Source organism: Anastrepha ludens, chromosome 6 (assembly GCF_028408465.1).
Source record: "Anastrepha ludens isolate Willacy chromosome 6, idAnaLude1.1, whole genome shotgun sequence".
In the NCBI taxonomy this organism is placed as follows: Eukaryota; Metazoa; Arthropoda; class Insecta; order Diptera; family Tephritidae; genus Anastrepha; species Anastrepha ludens.
In genome coordinates, this window is record NC_071502.1 from 127,244,917 (window position 1) to 127,270,908 (window position 25,992).

A 25,992-nucleotide genomic window follows, 5' to 3' on the forward strand; every position below is an offset into this window, starting at 1 on the left:
ATAATACATTTTTTGCCTTCAATTAGTCCTGCTTCCCAAATGCCATTTCTACAATTTGTGTATTATAGTTCTTATGTGTTTCTGCTTTATTTCTCTATATATTTGCGATTAAGTGCCTACTTAAAAAAGTTAAAAAATATTTTCTTTTATTTGCTTTGAGTTTTGCTCTTTTTTGCATTCATTTCTGTTGCCGAAGCTGATGTTGTTTTTGCTACTGCACACTTGGTGTTAATTATAAATAATCAATTAGTTTAATCACTTGTTATGCCAATAAATGTTGATGGCATACAAAGCGAATTGGCGCAATCGTATGATGCCTTACTGTGGCGGTTGTTGTTAGCTATTTTGTGAGTGGCCGCATTTATGTATAAACTTATTTATGTTGTGTTTTTGAATTTTACGTATAATTTTTGCTTCGCAGACCAGACGTCGCATAGTAGTAGCGAAGATTGCTACAGCATGCCAGCATAGCGACTGCGATTTGGAAAAGCGAACGGAGAAAGTGACGGATCGAAAGCAACTAAGGGTTTTCCAATAACAGGTGTTATTTAAATATATAAAAGGCTATCGAGAGATGATTAATGATTTGTATGGCCGGAATTGGATGGTATTGATCTGGAAAACCTTTTTTTTCAACAAGACGGCGCAAAGTGCCACACAAGCAACGGAACCATTGATCTTTTACGGGAAAAGTTCCCGGAGCGTGTTATCTCTCGAAGAGGTAATCACAACTGGCCACCGAGATCTTGTGATTTAACACATTATGACTTTTTTCTTTGGGGCCACGTGAAAGAGAAGGTCCACTATAAACGGCATACAATCCTTTTTATAATGAAATAAACATCCGATCATTTATACTAAAAAATAGCATTTTTCTTTGAATATCAAAATAACACCTCTAACTGGAAAACCCTATATTATCGGTGTTGTCGCCTAAGTGACAATCAAATCAGGGTTTAAAATTACTCATTCTAATATACGACTTTACTATTTAGAAAAGCAAGTCTGAAGATAAGGCAGAAATCCGTTTGAAACCGTTTTTCATCTCAGGATAAAGCTGGATTTATGATAGGAAGGGGGTTGTGTTCCATCAAAGCAATGTCAAGTAACACACACCTTTAACGATGCGTCAGAAGTTCTGAAAACCTCCAAGCAATTATCACCGTATCAGTCAGTTGTAAAATTATCTTGTTGGTACAAAACTGGCTGTGAAAATTGGCTGGTAAATGCGGGAATTATGAAATTTCATTCAAAATGGCACATACTGTGAGCGTCAAAATAAAGTGTACAAAGCATTTTTTTATAATATGGATTTTATTTCAGTATTTTATAACAAAACAATATATTTTAATTTCATGTTTTTTAAATTAGTATTTGATTATCTACTAATTACTAGAAAACAACAAAAAAATAAATTACAACAACAAAAGTTGTAAGACAAAAACAAAATTTAGTGCATATTTTACGCGTCAAAATAAAGTGTACAGAGATATATTTTACAAAAATGATTACGATTTAGTAGTTTGTTGATTTCCCTTTTGCTTTGATAACGGAACACAGCCTTCGGGGCATCGACTCAACTAGTTTTTTTGTCACGTCAGATGATATTTTATCCCACTCTTCCTTTATAGCGAGTTTCAGCATATCCATATTGGAGATTGTCCTTCTCCGGATTTGGTGGTCTAAATGCTCCCACAAATGTTCAATAGGGTTAAAGTCCGGTGACTGTGGAGCATGATCCAATGTCTTAGGAGTACGATAAAGCAGCCATTCTTTTACTATTTTTGCTGAGTGCTTGGAATCATTATCTTGTTGAACGATCCAAGATCCCTGCAAGTCTAATTTCTGCACACTGCACACTGTGACTTTTTATCGTTTTAGGATGCCAAAATTAAAAAAAAAACCAAAGTTCTGCGAAAATGATTTTCTTTCGGTATGTTGTGTAAAAATGACCAAATTTTACGACAGTGTACTCAAAATTTATCAAAACAATAGTTTTAAGAAAGATAACCGTTTACAAACACAAGCCGGTGCGTCAATTGAATAATTTTTATGTATTATCCGAACATCGCTGTGAAGTTTGTCAAAAGATATAATACGAATAAGTATCAATTTCATAAATTTGAGTATTTGCTGATTAAATTTCAACAATTTTGTACTTCAGGGGTAAGTAAGAGGATTATAAAGTTTTTACTATCGATACAAATCCGCTCAGTAAAATATCACTAAAACAGCCATAGCTTAATATTATTTTTGATATTTTACTGAGAAAAACTTATATTGGGCCATCGAGTTCCGTCCATTCTTTAACAGCGAAACGACCTTTACGATTCTGTGTTTCAGATACTGCAATAAAATTTTGCTACAATTTGCTACCACAGCTTTAGAAGAAGTTTTCATGGCGATTCCTCGGAAAGAACTTTTTGAAATTTGGCTGACGAGCTCAAAAGAAACGCGTCTTGATGCGGTGTTCGAGAAAATTTTTGCGGTGATCGGAAGAGACGTGGACACTAAAAAGCTAGGAGAGCGTATAAAAAAACTGTGTTACCAATTTTCTTCAAAGTGGGAGGGGTCTTGCCGAGTTAAGGCCCGTGTTCTAGCCCGTAATTATAGTTGGTTTTCCAAGAGACTTTGGAAAATACCGTCTTGATGTTGGGCCATCAACTTCATCCTCTATTAGATCCAATGTAGGTAGACCACATGTGGCGTTTTCCGATTCTTCTCTTCGCACAAAGAAAAGAAAAGCAAAGAGTCTTTTAGCAGTATCAAATAGCGAACAAGTGTTAATGGCGGCAGAAATGTGATGAAAAAATCTCGACTTTCGAAAGAGCGCAACAAAAGTTTATCGCCAGACCAAGCACTTGCGCTGATAATAGATGCAAATGATTCAACACATGACTATAATATGCATAGACAGTATACAGCAGAAATAAATCCCAAATTATATCCGTCGTATAATTGCATAAAAAAGTCCAAAGCTTTATGTTACCCAGAAAAAATCACAGTAACCGAAACGTATGCCGAAATTGAGTTGCAAGCGCTTATTGATCATAGTATAAAAAGGTTGTGTAACGCACAAAAAGAAGTACTGCTGTCGATTCCCAGTATTCAAGAAGTTTTCGTGACTTTCAAATGGGGTTGCGATGGCTCGGAGCAAAAACGGTATAAGCAAAAGTTCAGCGAAGAAAATCAATCTGATAGCAGCATGTTTTTTGTTTCACTCGTACTTCTCCAAATGTATACTCTAGTTAATGAACGTAGAGTTGTTATATGGAGGAACCCTGTTCCATCATCAACCAGATATTGCCGTCCCATTAAATTTTTGTTTGGAAAAGAAACGCGAGATGCTATTGTGAGAGAAGTAAAGATTGTGGAAGACCAAATTTCTAATCTTCTTCCTACAATAATTAAGATGGAAAATTTAAACTTTAAAGTTACTAGTACACTAATTTTGTGTATGATTGACGGTAAAGTATGTAATGCACTTTCAGCATATACCTCATCTCAAGCGTGTTATATATGTGGTGCTTCAGCGAAGGATATGAATAATTTTAGCGCTTTGTCGGAACGGAAAGTTGACGCAAACATGCTAAGATTCGGCATTTCACTACTTCACTCATGGATACGGTGCATGGAGTGTATGTTGCACATTGCATATCGGTTGGAACTACGGACATGGTGAAACAGAGGAAGGAAAGCATTCAAAGCAGATTTAGAAACGAAACTGGGTTTTTAATTGATATGCCAAAAGAGAAATCTGGCAATACAAATTACGGAAACACAGCACGACGTTTTTTTAGTAATGCAGAAGTTACTGCAGACATTACAGGCATTAACTTATGTCTCTTAAAAAGGCTTTTCACCATATTGTCTTGCTTAGGGTGTGAATTTCAGATAAATGCTGAGGCCTTTGAGGTATACGTGAGAGACACACGCGATCTTTATTTGAGGGAATATGAGTGGTACAATATGCCAGTCAGTCTGCGTAAAATACTGTTCCATTCAAGACATATAATATCGTCATGCATGGTTTCTATTGGTCAGCTTTCCGAAGAAGCGCAAGAATCGAGAAATAAAGATGTCAGATATTATCACGAATGGTATACAATGAAAAGTTCACGAACTCAAACCAATGAGGATTTATTGCACGGGCTTCTTCTTGAGGCGGGACTTTGCCTCAAGATGTAATTGCATTGCTGGCCCAGGAAGAAGTATTATGAATAATTGCTTTCGAATAAGTGTTAATGTTTTGTTATGTTTAATCTTTACAAACTGTTTATTGACTTACTATTAATAAAATAAAGATTAGTGACATATTTATCATTGAAACAATTTGTGATTATCTCCTTCATTGAGCAGTATAACGTAGTATAAAAAGGTACCCAGGGGCTGAATGAAATCTTTTAAGTATTAGTCATAAGACTCTAAGCTAAAGTTAAGAAATCTAAACAATTTGTATTTAAATTGGCACTGGAAAATGCTTTTAAAGTATTGTAGAAAATATGATTATGTGAAATTTTACCTTATATGTGGGCAAGGAGAAAAAGTGGGCGTATCACGCCCATTTTTATTCTCAAATCAGATTTAGGTATCTGCAACCACACTGCAAAATTTGAAATGAATTGCTCCATTGGTTTGGCTGTTATTAATTTTGGCATCCTAAAAGTGAAAAAAGTCACACTGTGCACTGGTTAGTACATTATTTTGTAAAATATTCAGATAATCTGTTTTGTTCATGGTACTTTCAATAAAAACCAAATTGCCAACTCCGCTTGCCGCCATACATCCCCACACCATCACCGAACCCCCACCGCCCGTCCTTAACTGTGGTTATCAAATTTTGGTCGGCATACTCTTTATTTTTGGTTCTCCAGACTTTAACCGGTTTTTTCTGCCCAAATACCTGGAACTTACTTTCATCGCTATACAGGACATTATTCCAGAAAGAAACATCCCGATTTTCGTATTTTTTTACATAATCAAGACGTTTTTTTTGATTAACTGTCGATATTAGCGGCTTTTAGCGTGGGAGACGACCATGTAACCAATTTGCGTGAAACGCTCGACTTATTGTACTGGCACTTACGTCGGTATCTGATGCAGTTGAAACTTCTTGTGATATTTTGCCCGCATTTTTAAAAGGTTTTTTCTTCACATCACGCACCTTACGTATAATTTTTGCTTCGTAGACCAGACGTCGCATAGTAGTAGCGAAGATTGCTACAGCATGCCAGCATAGCGACTGCGATTTGGAAAAGCGAACGGAGAAAGTGACGGATCGAAAGCAACTAAGGGTTTTCCAATAACAGGTGTTATTTAAATATATAAAAGGCTATCGAGAGATGATTAATGATTTGTATGGCCGGAATTGGATGGTATTGATCTGGAAAACCTTTTTTTTCAACAAGACGGCGCAAAGTGCCACACAAGCAACGGAACCATTGATCTTTTACGGGAAAAGTTCCCGGAGCGTGTTATCTCTCGAAGAGGTAATCACAACTGGCCACCGAGATCTTGTGATTTAACACATTATGACTTTTTTCTTTGGGGCCACGTGAAAGAGAAGGTCCACTATAAACGGCATACAATCCTTTTTATAATGAAATAAACATCCGATCATTTATACTAAAAAATAGCATTTTTCTTTGAATATCAAAATAACACCTCTAACTGGAAAACCCTATATTATCGGTGTTGTCGCCTAAGTGACAATCAAATCAGGGTTTAAAATTACTCATTCTAATATACGACTTTACTATTTAGAAAAGCAAGTCTGAAGATAAGGCAGAAATCCGTTTGAAACCGTTTTTCATCTCAGGATAAAGCTGGATTTATGATAGGAAGGGGGTTGTGTTCCATCAAAGCAATGTCAAGTAACACACACCTTTAACGATGCGTCAGAAGTTCTGAAAACCTCCAAGCAATTATCACCGTATCAGTCAGTTGTAAAATTATCTTGTTGGTACAAAACTGGCTGTGAAAATTGGCTGGTAAATGCGGGAATTATGAAATTTCATTCAAAATGGCACATACTGTGAGCGTCAAAATAAAGTGTACAAAGCATTTTTTTATAATATGGATTTTATTTCAGTATTTTATAACAAAACAATATATTTTAATTTCATGTTTTTTAAATTAGTATTTGATTATCTACTAATTACTAGAAAACAACAAAAAAATAAATTACAACAACAAAAGTTGTAAGACAAAAACAAAATTTAGTGCATATTTTACGCGTCAAAATAAAGTGTACAGAGATATATTTTACAAAAATGATTACGATTTAGTAGTTTGTTGATTTCCCTTTTGCTTTGATAACGGAACACAGCCTTCGGGGCATCGACTCAACTAGTTTTTTTGTCACGTCAGATGATATTTTATCCCACTCTTCCTTTATAGCGAGTTTCAGCATATCCATATTGGAGATTGTCCTTCTCCGGATTTGGTGGTCTAAATGCTCCCACAAATGTTCAATAGGGTTAAAGTCCGGTGACTGTGGAGCATGATCCAATGTCTTAGGAGTACGATAAAGCAGCCATTCTTTTACTATTTTTGCTGAGTGCTTGGAATCATTATCTTGTTGAACGATCCAAGATCCCTGCAAGTCTAATTTCTGCACACTGCACACTGTGACTTTTTATCGTTTTAGGATGCCAAAATTAAAAAAAAAACCAAAGTTCTGCGAAAATGATTTTCTTTCGGTATGTTGTGTAAAAATGACCAAATTTTACGACAGTGTACTCAAAATTTATCAAAACAATAGTTTTAAGAAAGATAACCGTTTACAAACACAAGCCGGTGCGTCAATTGAATAATTTTTATGTATTATCCGAACATCGCTGTGAAGTTTGTCAAAAGATATAATACGAATAAGTATCAATTTCATAAATTTGAGTATTTGCTGATTAAATTTCAACAATTTTGTACTTCAGGGGTAAGTAAGAGGATTATAAAGTTTTTACTATCGATACAAATCCGCTCAGTAAAATATCACTAAAACAGCCATAGCTTAATATTATTTTTGATATTTTACTGAGAAAAACTTATATTGGGCCATCGAGTTCCGTCCATTCTTTAACAGCGAAACGACCTTTACGATTCTGTGTTTCAGATACTGCAATAAAATTTTGCTACAATTTGCTACCACAGCTTTAGAAGAAGTTTTCATGGCGATTCCTCGGAAAGAACTTTTTGAAATTTGGCTGACGAGCTCAAAAGAAACGCGTCTTGATGCGGTGTTCGAGAAAATTTTTGCGGTGATCGGAAGAGACGTGGACACTAAAAAGCTAGGAGAGCGTATAAAAAAACTGTGTTACCAATTTTCTTCAAAGTGGGAGGGGTCTTGCCGAGTTAAGGCCCGTGTTCTAGCCCGTAATTATAGTTGGTTTTCCAAGAGACTTTGGAAAATACCGTCTTGATGTTGGGCCATCAACTTCATCCTCTATTAGATCCAATGTAGGTAGACCACATGTGGCGTTTTCCGATTCTTCTCTTCGCACAAAGAAAAGAAAAGCAAAGAGTCTTTTAGCAGTATCAAATAGCGAACAAGTGTTAATGGCGGCAGAAATGTGATGAAAAAATCTCGACTTTCGAAAGAGCGCAACAAAAGTTTATCGCCAGACCAAGCACTTGCGCTGATAATAGATGCAAATGATTCAACACATGACTATAATATGCATAGACAGTATACAGCAGAAATAAATCCCAAATTATATCCGTCGTATAATTGCATAAAAAAGTCCAAAGCTTTATGTTACCCAGAAAAAATCACAGTAACCGAAACGTATGCCGAAATTGAGTTGCAAGCGCTTATTGATCATAGTATAAAAAGGTTGTGTAACGCACAAAAAGAAGTACTGCTGTCGATTCCCAGTATTCAAGAAGTTTTCGTGACTTTCAAATGGGGTTGCGATGGCTCGGAGCAAAAACGGTATAAGCAAAAGTTCAGCGAAGAAAATCAATCTGATAGCAGCATGTTTTTTGTTTCACTCGTACTTCTCCAAATGTATACTCTAGTTAATGAACGTAGAGTTGTTATATGGAGGAACCCTGTTCCATCATCAACCAGATATTGCCGTCCCATTAAATTTTTGTTTGGAAAAGAAACGCGAGATGCTATTGTGAGAGAAGTAAAGATTGTGGAAGACCAAATTTCTAATCTTCTTCCTACAATAATTAAGATGGAAAATTTAAACTTTAAAGTTACTAGTACACTAATTTTGTGTATGATTGACGGTAAAGTATGTAATGCACTTTCAGCATATACCTCATCTCAAGCGTGTTATATATGTGGTGCTTCAGCGAAGGATATGAATAATTTTAGCGCTTTGTCGGAACGGAAAGTTGACGCAAACATGCTAAGATTCGGCATTTCACTACTTCACTCATGGATACGGTGCATGGAGTGTATGTTGCACATTGCATATCGGTTGGAACTACGGACATGGTGAAACAGAGGAAGGAAAGCATTCAAAGCAGATTTAGAAACGAAACTGGGTTTTTAATTGATATGCCAAAAGAGAAATCTGGCAATACAAATTACGGAAACACAGCACGACGTTTTTTTAGTAATGCAGAAGTTACTGCAGACATTACAGGCATTAACTTATGTCTCTTAAAAAGGCTTTTCACCATATTGTCTTGCTTAGGGTGTGAATTTCAGATAAATGCTGAGGCCTTTGAGGTATACGTGAGAGACACACGCGATCTTTATTTGAGGGAATATGAGTGGTACAATATGCCAGTCAGTCTGCGTAAAATACTGTTCCATTCAAGACATATAATATCGTCATGCATGGTTTCTATTGGTCAGCTTTCCGAAGAAGCGCAAGAATCGAGAAATAAAGATGTCAGATATTATCACGAATGGTATACAATGAAAAGTTCACGAACTCAAACCAATGAGGATTTATTGCACGGGCTTCTTCTTGAGGCGGGACTTTGCCTCAAGATGTAATTGCATTGCTGGCCCAGGAAGAAGTATTATGAATAATTGCTTTCGAATAAGTGTTAATGTTTTGTTATGTTTAATCTTTACAAACTGTTTATTGACTTACTATTAATAAAATAAAGATTAGTGACATATTTATCATTGAAACAATTTGTGATTATCTCCTTCATTGAGCAGTATAACGTAGTATAAAAAGGTACCCAGGGGCTGAATGAAATCTTTTAAGTATTAGTCATAAGACTCTAAGCTAAAGTTAAGAAATCTAAACAATTTGTATTTAAATTGGCACTGGAAAATGCTTTTAAAGTATTGTAGAAAATATGATTATGTGAAATTTTACCTTATATGTGGGCAAGGAGAAAAAGTGGGCGTATCACGCCCATTTTTATTCTCAAATCAGATTTAGGTATCTGCAACCACACTGCAAAATTTGAAATGAATTGCTCCATTGGTTTGGCTGTTATTAATTTTGGCATCCTAAAAGTGAAAAAAGTCACACTGTGCACTGGTTAGTACATTATTTTGTAAAATATTCAGATAATCTGTTTTGTTCATGGTACTTTCAATAAAAACCAAATTGCCAACTCCGCTTGCCGCCATACATCCCCACACCATCACCGAACCCCCACCGCCCGTCCTTAACTGTGGTTATCAAATTTTGGTCGGCATACTCTTTATTTTTGGTTCTCCAGACTTTAACCGGTTTTTTCTGCCCAAATACCTGGAACTTACTTTCATCGCTATACAGGACATTATTCCAGAAAGAAACATCCCGATTTTCGTATTTTTTTACATAATCAAGACGTTTTTTTTGATTAACTGTCGATATTAGCGGCTTTTAGCGTGGGAGACGACCATGTAACCAATTTGCGTGAAACGCTCGACTTATTGTACTGGCACTTACGTCGGTATCTGATGCAGTTGAAACTTCTTGTGATATTTTGCCCGCATTTTTAAAAGGTTTTTTCTTCACATCACGCACCTTACGTATAATTTTTGCTTCGTAGACCAGACGTCGCATAGTAGTAGCGAAGATTGCTACAGCATGCCAGCATAGCGACTGCGATTTGGAAAAGCGAACGGAGAAAGTGACGGATCGAAAGCAACTAAGGGTTTTCCAATAACAGGTGTTATTTAAATATATAAAAGGCTATCGAGAGATGATTAATGATTTGTATGGCCGGAATTGGATGGTATTGATCTGGAAAACCTTTTTTTTCAACAAGACGGCGCAAAGTGCCACACAAGCAACGGAACCATTGATCTTTTACGGGAAAAGTTCCCGGAGCGTGTTATCTCTCGAAGAGGTAATCACAACTGGCCACCGAGATCTTGTGATTTAACACATTATGACTTTTTTCTTTGGGGCCACGTGAAAGAGAAGGTCCACTATAAACGGCATACAATCCTTTTTATAATGAAATAAACATCCGATCATTTATACTAAAAAATAGCATTTTTCTTTGAATATCAAAATAACACCTCTAACTGGAAAACCCTATATTATCGGTGTTGTCGCCTAAGTGACAATCAAATCAGGGTTTAAAATTACTCATTCTAATATACGACTTTACTATTTAGAAAAGCAAGTCTGAAGATAAGGCAGAAATCCGTTTGAAACCGTTTTTCATCTCAGGATAAAGCTGGATTTATGATAGGAAGGGGGTTGTGTTCCATCAAAGCAATGTCAAGTAACACACACCTTTAACGATGCATCAGAAGTTCTGAAAACCTCCAAGCAATTATCACCGTATCAGTCAGTTGTAAAATTATCTTGTTGGTACAAAACTGGCTGTGAAAATTGGCTGGTAAATGCGGGAATTATGAAATTTCATTCAAAATGGCACATACTGTGAGCGTCAAAATAAAGTGTACAAAGCATTTTTTTATAATATGGATTTTATTTCAGTATTTTATAACAAAACAATATATTTTAATTTCATGTTTTTTAAATTAGTATTTGATTATCTACTAATTACTAGAAAACAACAAAAAAATAAATTACAACAACAAAAGTTGTAAGACAAAAACAAAATTTAGTGCATATTTTACGCGTCAAAATAAAGTGTACAGAGATATATTTTACAAAAATGATTACGATTTAGTAGTTTGTTGATTTCCCTTTTGCTTTGATAACGGAACACAGCCTTCGGGGCATCGACTCAACTAGTTTTTTTGTCACGTCAGATGATATTTTATCCCACTCTTCCTTTATAGCGAGTTTCAGCATATCCATATTGGAGATTGTCCTTCTCCGGATTTGGTGGTCTAAATGCTCCCACAAATGTTCAATAGGGTTAAAGTCCGGTGACTGTGGAGCATGATCCAATGTCTTAGGAGTACGATAAAGCAGCCATTCTTTTACTATTTTTGCTGAGTGCTTGGAATCATTATCTTGTTGAACGATCCAAGATCCCTGCAAGTCTAATTTCTGCACACTGCACACTGTGACTTTTTATCGTTTTAGGATGCCAAAATTAAAAAAAAAACCAAAGTTCTGCGAAAATGATTTTCTTTCGGTATGTTGTGTAAAAATGACCAAATTTTACGACATTGTACTCAAAATTTATCAAAACAATAGTTTTAAGAAAGATAACCGTTTACAAACACAAGCCGGTGCGTCAATTGAATAATTTTTATGTATTATCCGAACATCGCTGTGAAGTTTGTCAAAAGATATAATACGAATAAGTATCAATTTCATAAATTTGAGTATTTGCTGATTAAATTTCAACAATTTTGTACTTCAGGGGTAAGTAAGAGGATTATAAAGTTTTTACTATCGATACAAATCCGCTCAGTAAAATATCACTAAAACAGCCATAGCTTAATATTATTTTTGATATTTTACTGAGAAAAACTTATATTGGGCCATCGAGTTCCGTCCATTCTTTAACAGCGAAACGACCTTTACGATTCTGTGTTTCAGATACTGCAATAAAATTTTGCTACAATTTGCTACCACAGCTTTAGAAGAAGTTTTCATGGCGATTCCTCGGAAAGAACTTTTTGAAATTTGGCTGACGAGCTCAAAAGAAACGCGTCTTGATGCGGTGTTCGAGAAAATTTTTGCGGTGATCGGAAGAGACGTGGACACTAAAAAGCTAGGAGAGCGTATAAAAAAACTGTGTTACCAATTTTCTTCAAAGTGGGAGGGGTCTTGCCGAGTTAAGGCCCGTGTTCTAGCCCGTAATTATAGTTGGTTTTCCAAGAGACTTTGGAAAATACCGTCTTGATGTTGGGCCATCAACTTCATCCTCTATTAGATCCAATGTAGGTAGACCACATGTGGCGTTTTCCGATTCTTCTCTTCGCACAAAGAAAAGAAAAGCAAAGAGTCTTTTAGCAGTATCAAATAGCGAACAAGTGTTAATGGCGGCAGAAATGTGATGAAAAAATCTCGACTTTCGAAAGAGCGCAACAAAAGTTTATCGCCAGACCAAGCACTTGCGCTGATAATAGATGCAAATGATTCAACACATGACTATAATATGCATAGACAGTATACAGCAGAAATAAATCCCAAATTATATCCGTCGTATAATTGCATAAAAAAGTCCAAAGCTTTATGTTACCCAGAAAAAATCACAGTAACCGAAACGTATGCCGAAATTGAGTTGCAAGCGCTTATTGATCATAGTATAAAAAGGTTGTGTAACGCACAAAAAGAAGTACTGCTGTCGATTCCCAGTATTCAAGAAGTTTTCGTGACTTTCAAATGGGGTTGCGATGGCTCGGAGCAAAAACGGTATAAGCAAAAGTTCAGCGAAGAAAATCAATCTGATAGCAGCATGTTTTTTGTTTCACTCGTACTTCTCCAAATGTATACTCTAGTTAATGAACGTAGAGTTGTTATATGGAGGAACCCTGTTCCATCATCAACCAGATATTGCCGTCCCATTAAATTTTTGTTTGGAAAAGAAACGCGAGATGCTATTGTGAGAGAAGTAAAGATTGTGGAAGACCAAATTTCTAATCTTCTTCCTACAATAATTAAGATGGAAAATTTAAACTTTAAAGTTACTAGTACACTAATTTTGTGTATGATTGACGGTAAAGTATGTAATGCACTTTCAGCATATACCTCATCTCAAGCGTGTTATATATGTGGTGCTTCAGCGAAGGATATGAATAATTTTAGCGCTTTGTCGGAACGGAAAGTTGACGCAAACATGCTAAGATTCGGCATTTCACTACTTCACTCATGGATACGGTGCATGGAGTGTATGTTGCACATTGCATATCGGTTGGAACTACGGACATGGTGAAACAGAGGAAGGAAAGCATTCAAAGCAGATTTAGAAACGAAACTGGGTTTTTAATTGATATGCCAAAAGAGAAATCTGGCAATACAAATTACGGAAACACAGCACGACGTTTTTTTAGTAATGCAGAAGTTACTGCAGACATTACAGGCATTAACTTATGTCTCTTAAAAAGGCTTTTCACCATATTGTCTTGCTTAGGGTGTGAATTTCAGATAAATGCTGAGGCCTTTGAGGTATACGTGAGAGACACACGCGATCTTTATTTGAGGGAATATGAGTGGTACAATATGCCAGTCAGTCTGCGTAAAATACTGTTCCATTCAAGACATATAATATCGTCATGCATGGTTTCTATTGGTCAGCTTTCCGAAGAAGCGCAAGAATCGAGAAATAAAGATGTCAGATATTATCACGAATGGTATACAATGAAAAGTTCACGAACTCAAACCAATGAGGATTTATTGCACGGGCTTCTTCTTGAGGCGGGACTTTGCCTCAAGATGTAATTGCATTGCTGGCCCAGGAAGAAGTATTATGAATAATTGCTTTCGAATAAGTGTTAATGTTTTGTTATGTTTAATCTTTACAAACTGTTTATTGACTTACTATTAATAAAATAAAGATTAGTGACATATTTATCATTGAAACAATTTGTGATTATCTCCTTCATTGAGCAGTATAACGTAGTATAAAAAGGTACCCAGGGGCTGAATGAAATCTTTTAAGTATTAGTCATAAGACTCTAAGCTAAAGTTAAGAAATCTAAACAATTTGTATTTAAATTGGCACTGGAAAATGCTTTTAAAGTATTGTAGAAAATATGATTATGTGAAATTTTACCTTATATGTGGGCAAGGAGAAAAAGTGGGCGTATCACGCCCATTTTTATTCTCAAATCAGATTTAGGTATCTGCAACCACACTGCAAAATTTGAAATGAATTGCTCCATTGGTTTGGCTGTTATTAATTTTGGCATCCTAAAAGTGAAAAAAGTCACACTGTGCACTGGTTAGTACATTATTTTGTAAAATATTCAGATAATCTGTTTTGTTCATGGTACTTTCAATAAAAACCAAATTGCCAACTCCGCTTGCCGCCATACATCCCCACACCATCACCGAACCCCCACCGCCCGTCCTTAACTGTGGTTATCAAATTTTGGTCGGCATACTCTTTATTTTTGGTTCTCCAGACTTTAACCGGTTTTTTCTGCCCAAATACCTGGAACTTACTTTCATCGCTATACAGGACATTATTCCAGAAAGAAACATCCCGATTTTCGTATTTTTTTACATAATCAAGACGTTTTTTTTGATTAACTGTCGATATTAGCGGCTTTTAGCGTGGGAGACGACCATGTAACCAATTTGCGTGAAACGCTCGACTTATTGTACTGGCACTTACGTCGGTATCTGATGCAGTTGAAACTTCTTGTGATATTTTGCCCGCATTTTTAAAAGGTTTTTTCTTCACATCACGCACCTTACTTCAATCTCATTTTAAATTTTTGGACGGCCTGCACTTGGGCCATTTTCTACTTTGCCGAACTTTTTGTATTTGTCAACTATTTTTTTCACAGTGTTATGGCTTCTGTTGACAATAGAGCCAATTTCACGAAAGGTTTTACCTTCATTGCGAAGCTTTAGTACCAGTTCTCTAACATCAGTCGAAGTTTGTTTACCCATTATTACAAAAAATAAATAATCGAATTTAATTTACTGTAGACAAAAACTTTTCACTCTGCCGATCGCAACCAATTAAAATACAATATGAAAAAAGTTTCAATGTATCGAAAAAGAAAGTTAACAACCAAATATAACGGTATTTTTTACCGTCCAACATCGCTAAAATGCTACTGATGTACGCTGTACACTTTATTTTGACGCGTAAAATATGCACTAATTTAAAAAACATGAAATTGAAATATATTGTTTTGTTATAAAAGACTGAAATAAAATCCATATTATAACAAAATGCTTTGTACACTTTATTTTGACGCTCACAGTATTTGATCTGAATCGGATAACTCTAACTATGCTAATAACGCATAAAAATTATGAGGTCTCTTTACTGGTCCATATATTGGGCGAGCTGACCCCTAAATAATAATCATTTGTTAATGTGAGATATTATACCCTGTGCGTTTGAGCAATTGGTAAAACAACCCTTAGACGAAGGGATGAAAATCAAACGAACAGAATGAACAAAGCTGTATTTGGCTTAGTAGCACAAAGAGCGAGTACACTAATTTCTCGAATCTGTTGAAATTTAAAGCACACGGTAATATATTGTAAATGATTATTACCCACTAAAAAAAGTGCATATGCTCCTGAAAGTATCAACTGGTATATTCAATTGAAATTAATAAATTCTTAAGAATAACTGCACATTTAATATAAACATAAATAAATGGAAAACTCGCCTGTGGGGCATGAAATTCATAATTAACTAGAAATTGATCGGCAACCAAATCGACTAATCCTTAACTGCTGGAGTCAAAGCCATCGTACGTGGTAATCGCTCCTAAAAGTAAACTATTATGAACAACGTGTAGTAATTTTTGGAAAACTTATAGTCTAACAAAATAAGAGTACAGTTTTGCGACTTCGGTGATTTAACTGGGAAACTCAAACAACGTGTGTGGCTGGCCCAACCCACCTGCACCAGGCAAACAAAACAATATCTGAACTCCAGTCAACGTGTTTGCCCATTTCTACATACATATGTATGTATTTGCATGCATATAAATACATATCGCACCCTAAATACAAAAGGGGCACAACTCAAAATTTTCCACACTCGAGCTTGACTTGTTTACAGTAGCACAGAAAACAAACTTTGTGACATATCACGCTGAAATTTGCCATGTAAGCTTATAACAGTCCTACCAAAAAACAAAAAAATTATTTTTGCCATATGTCATCCGCGGACCGTTTTATTGATAACGTCTCGTTCATATTTGAGCAGAAGTACATTTTGAGTTGTGACCCTTTTGTATTTAGGGTGCGATATATATGTACAGTGGTGGGCACGAATTAAACACCCTATGCCATCATAGTTTTTCTCTTAGCAAACTAAATGAATACTAACATTTTCCTTGAAAAGTTATTTACTAAGCAGAGAACAAGTAGCGCACTAATTGGTGTTTGATATACTCGCATTCCCCCCTTCGTCATACAAACAAGTCATTTACATGCAAATAGTGTCAGATAGAACTCGATTCAAATATAACACAGATAAAGAACCTAATTTTCACGTTACTCAATTAAGCTGATTAAAATTCTTTGGTAAGTTTTAACGTTAGATCAGTTCTATAAGCAAAGATAAAAACTAAAATTTAATTATAAATCGTGGCAAAACGACCCTGGTGCTATGAAGCGCAACGACAGCTCACTCAGAGCATAAAATCATCTGCAATCGTAATTTTGGAAATACCGGAGCATTTGCGATGTTCTAAAGTATGGTTTAATGCAATTAAACATATTCAGAAATATGGTAACGCGGAAAACCACTCCCAGAGAAGATTATTTGATACAGTTACAGTTAGTTGATAGCGCTACACAGAGTGAAATGTTATCAACACATGGCATCAATATATAGTGAGTCACAGTCTAAATGATGCACTCGCATTTACAGAAAAAGTTTTAAATGCGCAGCAAGTTATATTAGTGCCTAGGAGTAAAACAAACATTAAAACATTCAAATGGGTCGCCAAATATCTATTGAGCCGGCGAAATTGTATTCAATCACTATTAATATGGCAAAAGCCAACGAAAAATCATTCAAATGTCTAAATTAAATCCCGGCACTGTTTAACACAAAAACTGCGCATAACAAAATTGCCAATGGCATTAATTCTAGATAGATCTAGCATGCAGTACATAAAATCCATATGATATCCATAGCTCATACCGTACAGAATTAGCTCATTTGGATTTGCCCGCATATGACCTCCTTTTTTCAAAAAAGTACTCAGAACTGGTAAAAATATCGCGATTCTATTATTTTGTCCGTAAGTGTATGCATGTGAAAAGCAGTGGAATTAAAGAGAAACATTTGAGCGACCATTAACAACAGCATATCCTAGAAATTTGTTCGAATATGTCAATGCATGTATGTGTTCGTTGCACAAGGCGCGAATATCCTGTCTCTATCTTACTTACTCTGCTTATGTCATTGCCTGACTACCTGGCCTTTTTGTGCGTGCTGACTACTTAACTACTATTCTCTTGTTTGCGCTACTTCTTATTTTCACATCCATCCAGTTGAGTATCTCCCACACATGCGCTTAGCATCTCCGAGCGACAAAGCATAAAATCAACTCAGCAATCCTTCAACATTCAATTTGTTCGCCCTTCTGTTCATAATAAACATCGTAGTAATGTTAACCGAGCGTCATTATTAACGTTATTCGACCACGTTGCCTCTGTTCCTGTTGAAGTTGTTGGTTTCGTTTTCCAACACAAATGATGTTATGCAAGCCATACAAATTCCCTGTTGTTATTGGTGAATTTGTTGTTTGCTTGTTTAACTGCACACTTTGTGAACATTTGAAAACAAGCCCCAGTGGCCTAATGGATAAGGCATCGGCCTCCTAAGCCGGGGATTGTGGGTTCGAGTCCCATCTGGGGTACAGTAATTTGATTTTTTTCTTCAATTGGAGTTTTTATTATAATATTAAAATACTTTTAATGTAAAAGATTGCGAATAAAAAAGTAAATAAAAAAAAATTCCGATGGAAATTATACAAAGGTAGATGGAAGCTTCTACATTTCGTGTAGTGGATTTTTGTTTTTTTTTCAGAAGAAGTAATGCTGGGTATGACTATTATTTAATTGCAGATGGTGACCAAGTAAGTTGTTTTATATCCCCATCCTCGTGTATGTACTGTGTACACTATACTCGCATATCTATGCGCTTATTTATGTAAATTAACATTTACATACGTACTTGCACACATTTTCACTCACATTTGCACATATGTATGTATGTACATATTTTTAAATATGTGTGCATATTAAAAAAGCGCAAAAATTCAGAACAGGGTTAAAATTCCGCTAATTGCTTCAGTACATTTTAAAATATTCGAGCTGGTACTTACACATTCTGCTTTTTTGCATTCAACACAAAAGCTATTAAAGCATGTCCAAGAAAGTTCCAATAAAAGTGAGCAAATTAAGTATTTATAAAATGTAAAATAAGGAAAGTGAAGAAAAATAGCAAAGGAGAAGAAAATCGAACTTTGGAAAAAGGCGAAAAGTTAAGTGCATTCGATTGACTGTACAGTGTCTTATATTATACTGCTTTCCAGCATATGTACATATGTATTTTCCAAGAGGAGCGTGATCGAAAGATCAAATGAAGAGTGAGTGAGGTAATGCATGTTTTTGAGAGACCCACAGTTACGCTCAAACAAATATGACAAATGCCAAGAAATCCGACAGTGAAATACTGAAATCAATGATTAAGCAATTTCAATCCACAGTTGGTTCCGTGGAGAATATGTCGAAACTCCTAGAAGGCCTAAGAGAATTCTGTGATGCATCTATGACCAGGCCAATATTAGTTAAACATCTCTCCGTGTTATTGGTGAAATGAAAGTATCAGTCTACTGAGAAAAAAATGCCTTAGCATAGGCCTGAATTCGCTGACAATGTTGATAATTTCAGATTAACGAGAAAATCTTTAAAAACGGCTATTAAAACAAATAATTTAGAAAGTTTTAAGGAAAAATATACGAAGATACTCATTTCTCGGACACTGCTTACCGGGAGCTACCAAAAAACGAAAAGTGCGAAAACACCACAAATTACTTGTCCGGAATTTGTATACACAATTTTAACAGCTCCATTTCTGCAAACATCAGAATATATGTATAATGTAATTCGATACGATTCAATAGGAAGTAAGCGACATACGATGAGTTCGTGTGTCAACGAGTACAACGTGTCAGTAGGCGTACTTCAAGGACCCATCATTAGGCCCACCTGATGTATGACGGCGTCCGAAGGTTAGGTAAGCCACGACGAACCAAAGTAATAGGATTCACGGATGATATTGCAGCCGTAAAAGTAGCAAAGCACATACAGTTAATAAAGGTAATTATTTTCTTGGGTCCATCATTTGCTATTTTTACACAGAGATATCACGTTTTATTTCGCATTTGGAAATAACGTTATATTGGGAGATGGACCCAATTTCAATACCAACCCACCGTGTTCCAAACTTCTTTGAAACATATTAATTTTTGCTTGAGTTATCGTGCAACCGGGAACGGACATATGGACGGCTAAATCGGTTCCTGTTCCTCCTGTCATTCTGAACATTTTGGTATATAAGTATACTATATGTATGTACATATTTCCATGATCATCATGGCCTTACTCAACAGGCATTATTAAGTGCGACGATGCAAATATTTATAAACTGAAATGTATCACAAACTAAATATATTATAATTGGGCATCATTATTGCCGTATGTTATAGTTTTATTGTTAATTCTTAAATAAACAAAAATATTAGCCTAATACAAGTATTGATTGTAATTATTTGCGCTATTTTTTTGTAATTCTTTTATTTTTGTTATTAGTAAATCAATTAAATGAATTTGCGGGATAAGAACGACAAGAATGCAATAAAATTGTATGTAAGTATTTGGGTATTTGGGTTTGACCTGTTATAAGGGCGAAAAACTTATGTGCAGCGAACTAAATATCGAACAGGCTTAAAGTACGTTCACATATGCATTAATTATCAATAAATCCACAAAATTAATCTATCTATATGTAAAATACGGCCGATTATCAACTGTCAATACTGTTGTGAAAGATTTTCCTTCATAGAAATTATTTTGGTGGAATATTTCTGTGCTTTTGGTTTGTTTAATTATTATTAACGATAGCTAATTTAGAAAAAGAAGGAATAGCTAATTTAATTGCGCAATTGGCTACTAGTAATAAACAGTTGGAGAAAATCCTTAAACGACGTTTATTGAGGTTTCAAAAAATTATGGCAGCAATACGCATTCGAAATTCGATATTACATTTTATAATAATTAATAAGAGGGCCGTAGGCCGCCGCAGCCGAATGGGTTGGTGCGTGACTGCCATTCGGTATTCAAAGAGATCCTAGGTTCGAAGAATGAAGAAAAAGTTTTTTCTAATCTGGTTTTTTCTAAAAAATATTTGCCGTTCGGAGTCGGCTTGAAACTGTATGTCCCTTGTGGAACAACATCAAGACGCACGCCACACATATGTAGGAGGAGGAGCTCGGCCAAACACCCAGAAATGGTAAGCGCTAATTATATATGTATATACATATATAATAAGAGGACAAAGCGTTTATGGACTCACGTTTTTTTCGATTATAAGAATGCATAGTTAATAATACCTAACAAAAATTGTACTAGAATTATGTCTACAAACGTCGGCTAAATCGAATTATAAGACGTTATCCCGTCAAAACGCCCGATATATGTATGTACACATATAAATACATAGATAGATCAATACCCTGCCGGGAAAAGCACAAAAACCGCACTAACGGTGAATTTATGTACATATGAATGTATCACATTCGAAAGTACACTCTGCATCTCTTTTACCATAATTCTCAATTAGTGTTAAATTTGATAAATTATATCAATATGAAATTAAACCTAGCTCGAACTACCGCCGCTATTGCAATAGCCGAGAGGAACGCATCATCTACCAGCCCGGCTCTTATTGAATCAGAATCCGGAGTCACACTACGCTGCTACAATGAAGACTTAGGGTGCGTGCATGTCAGAGATGCGATAAGCGATAAGAGCGTCGATAAGAGCGAAGCGTAGAAAATTAATGCATGTATTTTAATAGAAGTGTGCATGTCGGAGCAGCGCGCTAACTCACTCTTCGCTCGCTATCATCGATAAGAGCGTAGAAATTGTAGGCTAGTAATTTCTTCGCTATTATCGACGATGGACACACAAGATTTTATAAGTGCAGTATTTTTAAAACCTGCAATTTGGGATCAAAAAGATCCAAATCACCACAACAGGTTCATTTTGGATAAATTGTGGCAAAGTATTGCAGCTGATACATGAACTGGTTAATAAATCAATACCTATTTATATTGAATGTAACACTGAAAACACCACGGCTAGATGTGATGACAATGCACAAAACAATGAATATCCGATTTAGATTCACAATATTCTAAATGTTTAAAATATTTCATTTTTTTTTTTGTTATTTACCAATGAATATGTTAATTTTTCTCCAATAAAATTATTCGTACGTATGTACCTTATTGTAAGCATCAATCGCTCCTCTTGCAAGATTGGTCTGTTGTGGCAGTTTTGCCAATTATGCTGCAGTCGATCCGAAGTTTGAGACAGAATATAATCGAATGTATCGCTTGTCATTCTCATATATTCGAAAAGCTTTTTTGGATCCTGTCTCAAACTATTATAGAGATGGTGAAATTCTCCGAGATCTAGTCTTGCTTGGTTTAGAGGATGCGCCGAAAACTGACGTTTTTCCCTTACAGTATTATGTAGGTGATAATATGCAGCAGTAGGCGTCAACAACAACATATTTTCTTCCTCTGAATCACTCATTATTATAAATATTATAGCTCTTCACTTTTCAAAACTTAAATTGCAAATGCAACTAACGCTCTTATCGCAGCTCTGTTTTATACACCACACAAAACTAAAGCTCGACGCTATGCTTTTGTCGCTGCTCTTATCGACGCTCTTATCGCTTATCACATCTCTGACATGCACGCACCCTAAGGCCCCTATTATGAGTTGGATTCGATCTTCGATATTCGTTGGTTGTCGAAAATCGAATGTCAATTTGGTATTATGAGCGGTGCAACGCTGTCCAAATTTTCGTTGTATACCGAATTTAGAGTCGAATGCAATTTTGCTTTCGATTGTGTAGCGTATTGTGGGAAAACTTGTTAAAATGTAAGTTGATTGCGATTATTTATTGTTTTATAGTAACCAAATAATAAATATATACTAATTTTGTTAATTTTATGCAGGTTGAAAGTCGTGAGTACCAAACAGCAATTAGAAAGGCTAGTTGCATTAATGGAAGAGAATCGACAATTCGCAAAAGGGATTTGCACCAAAGTTCAAGCAGCAAAAAAATTGAAGGAATTTACAACGGAGCTGAATTGCTTGGGACCACCAGTTGGAACGGCAGCAAAATGGATTAAGGTTAATAACGGTTTTTTTTTTGTGATGTTTATAGAAATACATTTTTATTTTCCCTTGGCAGGTATGGGCTGAAATACGTAGAGGAACTGAAATACATATTTTTTTCGAATGACGAATAATTGAATAAAGAAAATTTAAAACAAAAATAAAACAGAAACTGTAGCGTAAAGGTCTTTATTTAATACTCTTTAGATTTTTCTATAATATTCTAAGAATTTCATTTCTTATGTTTTCTGCTTCTCCGTTATTTGACTCCACTTCAATATCTTCAGCATCATCGTTGAGGGTCTCTTTAAAATATTTGGAATGGATTTGGCTCGGGTGCACTGCTGCAACTGGTTTGCTGTACTGGACAGTAGGTTCATAAACGCCTCTTTAGATAATCTAAAGTTCTTTAAAAATCTGTAAGGAAATACTTCTGTAATATTAAGTACGCCAACACATTTTGAAAATTCTAAACTTACTCAGTGGAAGCAATTTCTAGGGGGTTGGATGCGCCCCTCAACTGTTTTCTACTTCTAGCTAGTTCCACTAATCTTTCATCGTCCGATGAATCGTCGAACCACAACTCCGTTGTACTCATTTTCCACAAAAAATACTTTTTTTAACTTTTAAAAATGTTGTTAGCAAAGAATTTCAACACAATCGGTTTCTCTTTTATTTTTATTTGCTGTATCAGCTGAGAAAAAATTATCTATTGTAAATGCGTCGAGCGATCGAAATTCACAATAGTCCTATTCTTCAACGAATGAGCACCATAATACCAAATGAAAATTCGTTCGATCAGCACTTTCGACTACAGTCGAAGATCGAATGTTGCTCATAATAAGGGCCTAAATGTTAGCGTCTACTTTTTGGCTATGACTCTGCCTCACTCTGAAGACAGATATCGCTACTTGTTGCTCGACTAGTGAACTTGTTTGTTGCGCTTCTTCAGTTTTCCATGCGGGGAAGTTGCATGCACACATACAAACACATACAGTGGCTCACAGCTTATTTCGTGTGCCCGTTTATCAAAATAAAAAAGTTTAATATTTTTGTACAAACTTTATTTAGAAAAAAAACTTAAACGTACATTCAAAGATAAATTATTTCTTGTTACAAACATACATAAATAAACTTAAATTATTTCTTCTTAAGTAATATATTTACAGCAAAATCAAAATTATAAGTAAATCCACGTCACACCTTATTTCGTGTGCTTAACCAAACTAGAAAAAACATGATTTTTTTTTTTAAATTTATTAAGTTTTTACTACTCTAATATTTTGTAGAGGTAGCCTTTTTGTTTTAATACAGCTTTTAACCGGGATTGCATTGAGCTAACAAGTTTTCCAGTGTATTCAGGAGATATTTTCTCCCACTCCACTTGCAATGCTGTTTTTAGATCTTGTTTGTTGCTCATGTTATGTTTTCTAATTTTTTGATCCAGAATATTCCATAAATTCTCAATTACAATGAGAACAGGTGATTGTGCTGGCGTTTTTACCACATGAGGGCAATTCCATATAAGCCACCGTTGCACTAATTCCGACTTATGCTTCGGATCATTGCCCTGATAGAACCTGAACCTGTCCCGAATGCCTAATTTTTCAGCACTTTGTAGTAAATTATTTTTTAATAAATTCAAATAAACTGTTTCATCCATAATTTCGTCGATAAAAACCAAGTTTCCGACACCAGCTGTTGACATGCAGCCCCAAACCATTACATGGCCCCCACCGTGTTTTACTGTACCACGCAGATTCTTCGGGTCCAGCTCCGCGTTGGGCTTACGCCAAACGAAAGACTTTCCATCGGAACCAAAGAGGTTGAATTTGCTTTCGTCGGCGAAAATAACGTTATTCCAAAATGTTTGGTCTTTATTAACATGGTTTTCGGCAAACTCCACCCTTAATCTTCTGTTACGCTCATTAACAAACGGTTTGTTTCGAGCTGTACGACCATGGAAATCAGCTTTGCGCAGAATTCTTCTTATTGTTTCAGGATTACATGACTTACCAAGTACTTTTTCAACCTCTTTTGTCAAAGCTGGCGCACTAATTCGTGGGTCTTTTTTAATTTTTCTTAATATCCACCTTTCATCAGCTTCTGTAAAAATTTTGTTTGGAGCTTGGCGGCCTTTGTCAACCACTCTTTTTTCACGAGAAAAGCGTTGAATAATGTACTGTACTGTGGAAGTACTTAAATTTACAATTTGAGCAATTTTTATCTTCGACTTTCCATTTTTGTAAAGCGTAATCACTATTTCGCGCCTTTCAATCGACGTACGACGACCCATCACGGTATTTTTAAATTAAGCTGGACAACCGACTACTTTCAATGTGTAAACTAAATAAGGATATAATCTAATATACTATGCAAAACAAATTTCTTATAATTGCTAACCGGTTTACTGGCGCCGATAACGGTAAAAGTGAACACACGAAATAAGCTGTGACGTCAATTTACCTAGTATTCTGTTTTTGTTGTAAATATTCTACTAAAGCAGAAAAAATTTGAATGCATTTATACATGTTTGTAATTAGAAATAATTTATCTTTGATTGTGCATTTAAATTTTTTTTTAAATAAATCAAATGAAAATAATTTTACAATTCTTTAGTTTAACATACAGCCACACGAAATAAGCTGTGAGCCACTGTAAATACACAACATATGAGTTTCGATTTTAAGGGGTTATACGCAGTTATGACTTTCAAAAAAATCGATTTTTTTTATTGCATTTTTGTAATGTACATATATTCAAAAGTATACGCACGAAATTTGAAGTAGATCTAAGCAATACTTTCGGAGTTATACCTAAATATGTAGAGATGCCTCGGCACGTTTTAAGGTAGGTATTGAAACTTTAAACGTGTTTTTTTCAAAACGGCATTTTTCAAGTCGGTGTGCACGATATCTCGAAAACGGCTTGTTTGATCGGTCAACCGTTTTAACTCAATCTTTAAAGATACATTTTCTAGTAATTAATCGTTCCTTTTGTAAATCTGATACTTATTTTCCATTTTATAATCAATTTACGGCCAAATTTTAACGTAAAAATCGAAATCATTTCTTTTAAAAGCTGCCATTTTGTGAAAATTCACTATTTTGATTAGCCGAACGATTAATTACTAGATAATCTGTTTGGTTTTTTGATTTCAGATAATCCAATTCTGAGCTACGATGTACACCGTAAATCGTCTTTTTTTAAAGGAGGTTCCAGAAATCGCCTGCAGCGCGCTCTATAATCAACATTTTCATAAATAAAAAATTTTGTTACGTTCTTGAAGGATGCTTTTATAACCGCCAAAAATTTTCAAATTAAAATATTCTGAAGTTTCTTCAGGATAAATTCTTGACAACCCGTCTTTTATTTGCTTCATAACTGCATATAACCCCTTAAGCGCTAGTGATTATCGTTTGCTTTGTGCTATACTGCCGCTAAATTTTCTCTATGGCCCCTATTATGAGTTGGATTCGATCTTCGATATTCGTTGGTTGTCGAAGATCGAAAATCGAATGTCAATTTTGTATTATGAGCGGTGCAACGCTGTCCAAATTTTCGTTGTATACCGAATTTA

The 25,992-nt window shown here is 35.4% G+C and overlaps 1 protein-coding gene and 1 non-coding gene across 4 annotated transcripts in view; one reads left to right on the top strand and one right to left on the bottom strand.

The window, feature by feature from the left end:
* Nucleotides 1-25,992, bottom strand: part of LOC128868345 (neurogenic protein mastermind) — a 204,116-nt gene that overhangs the window by 150,484 nt on the left and 27,640 nt on the right. The window lies entirely within an intron of this gene.
* On the top strand, nt 17,779-17,851 carry Trnar-ccu (transfer RNA arginine (anticodon CCU)). Its single transcript has one exon. It is a non-coding gene; the product is annotated as a tRNA-Arg (tRNA).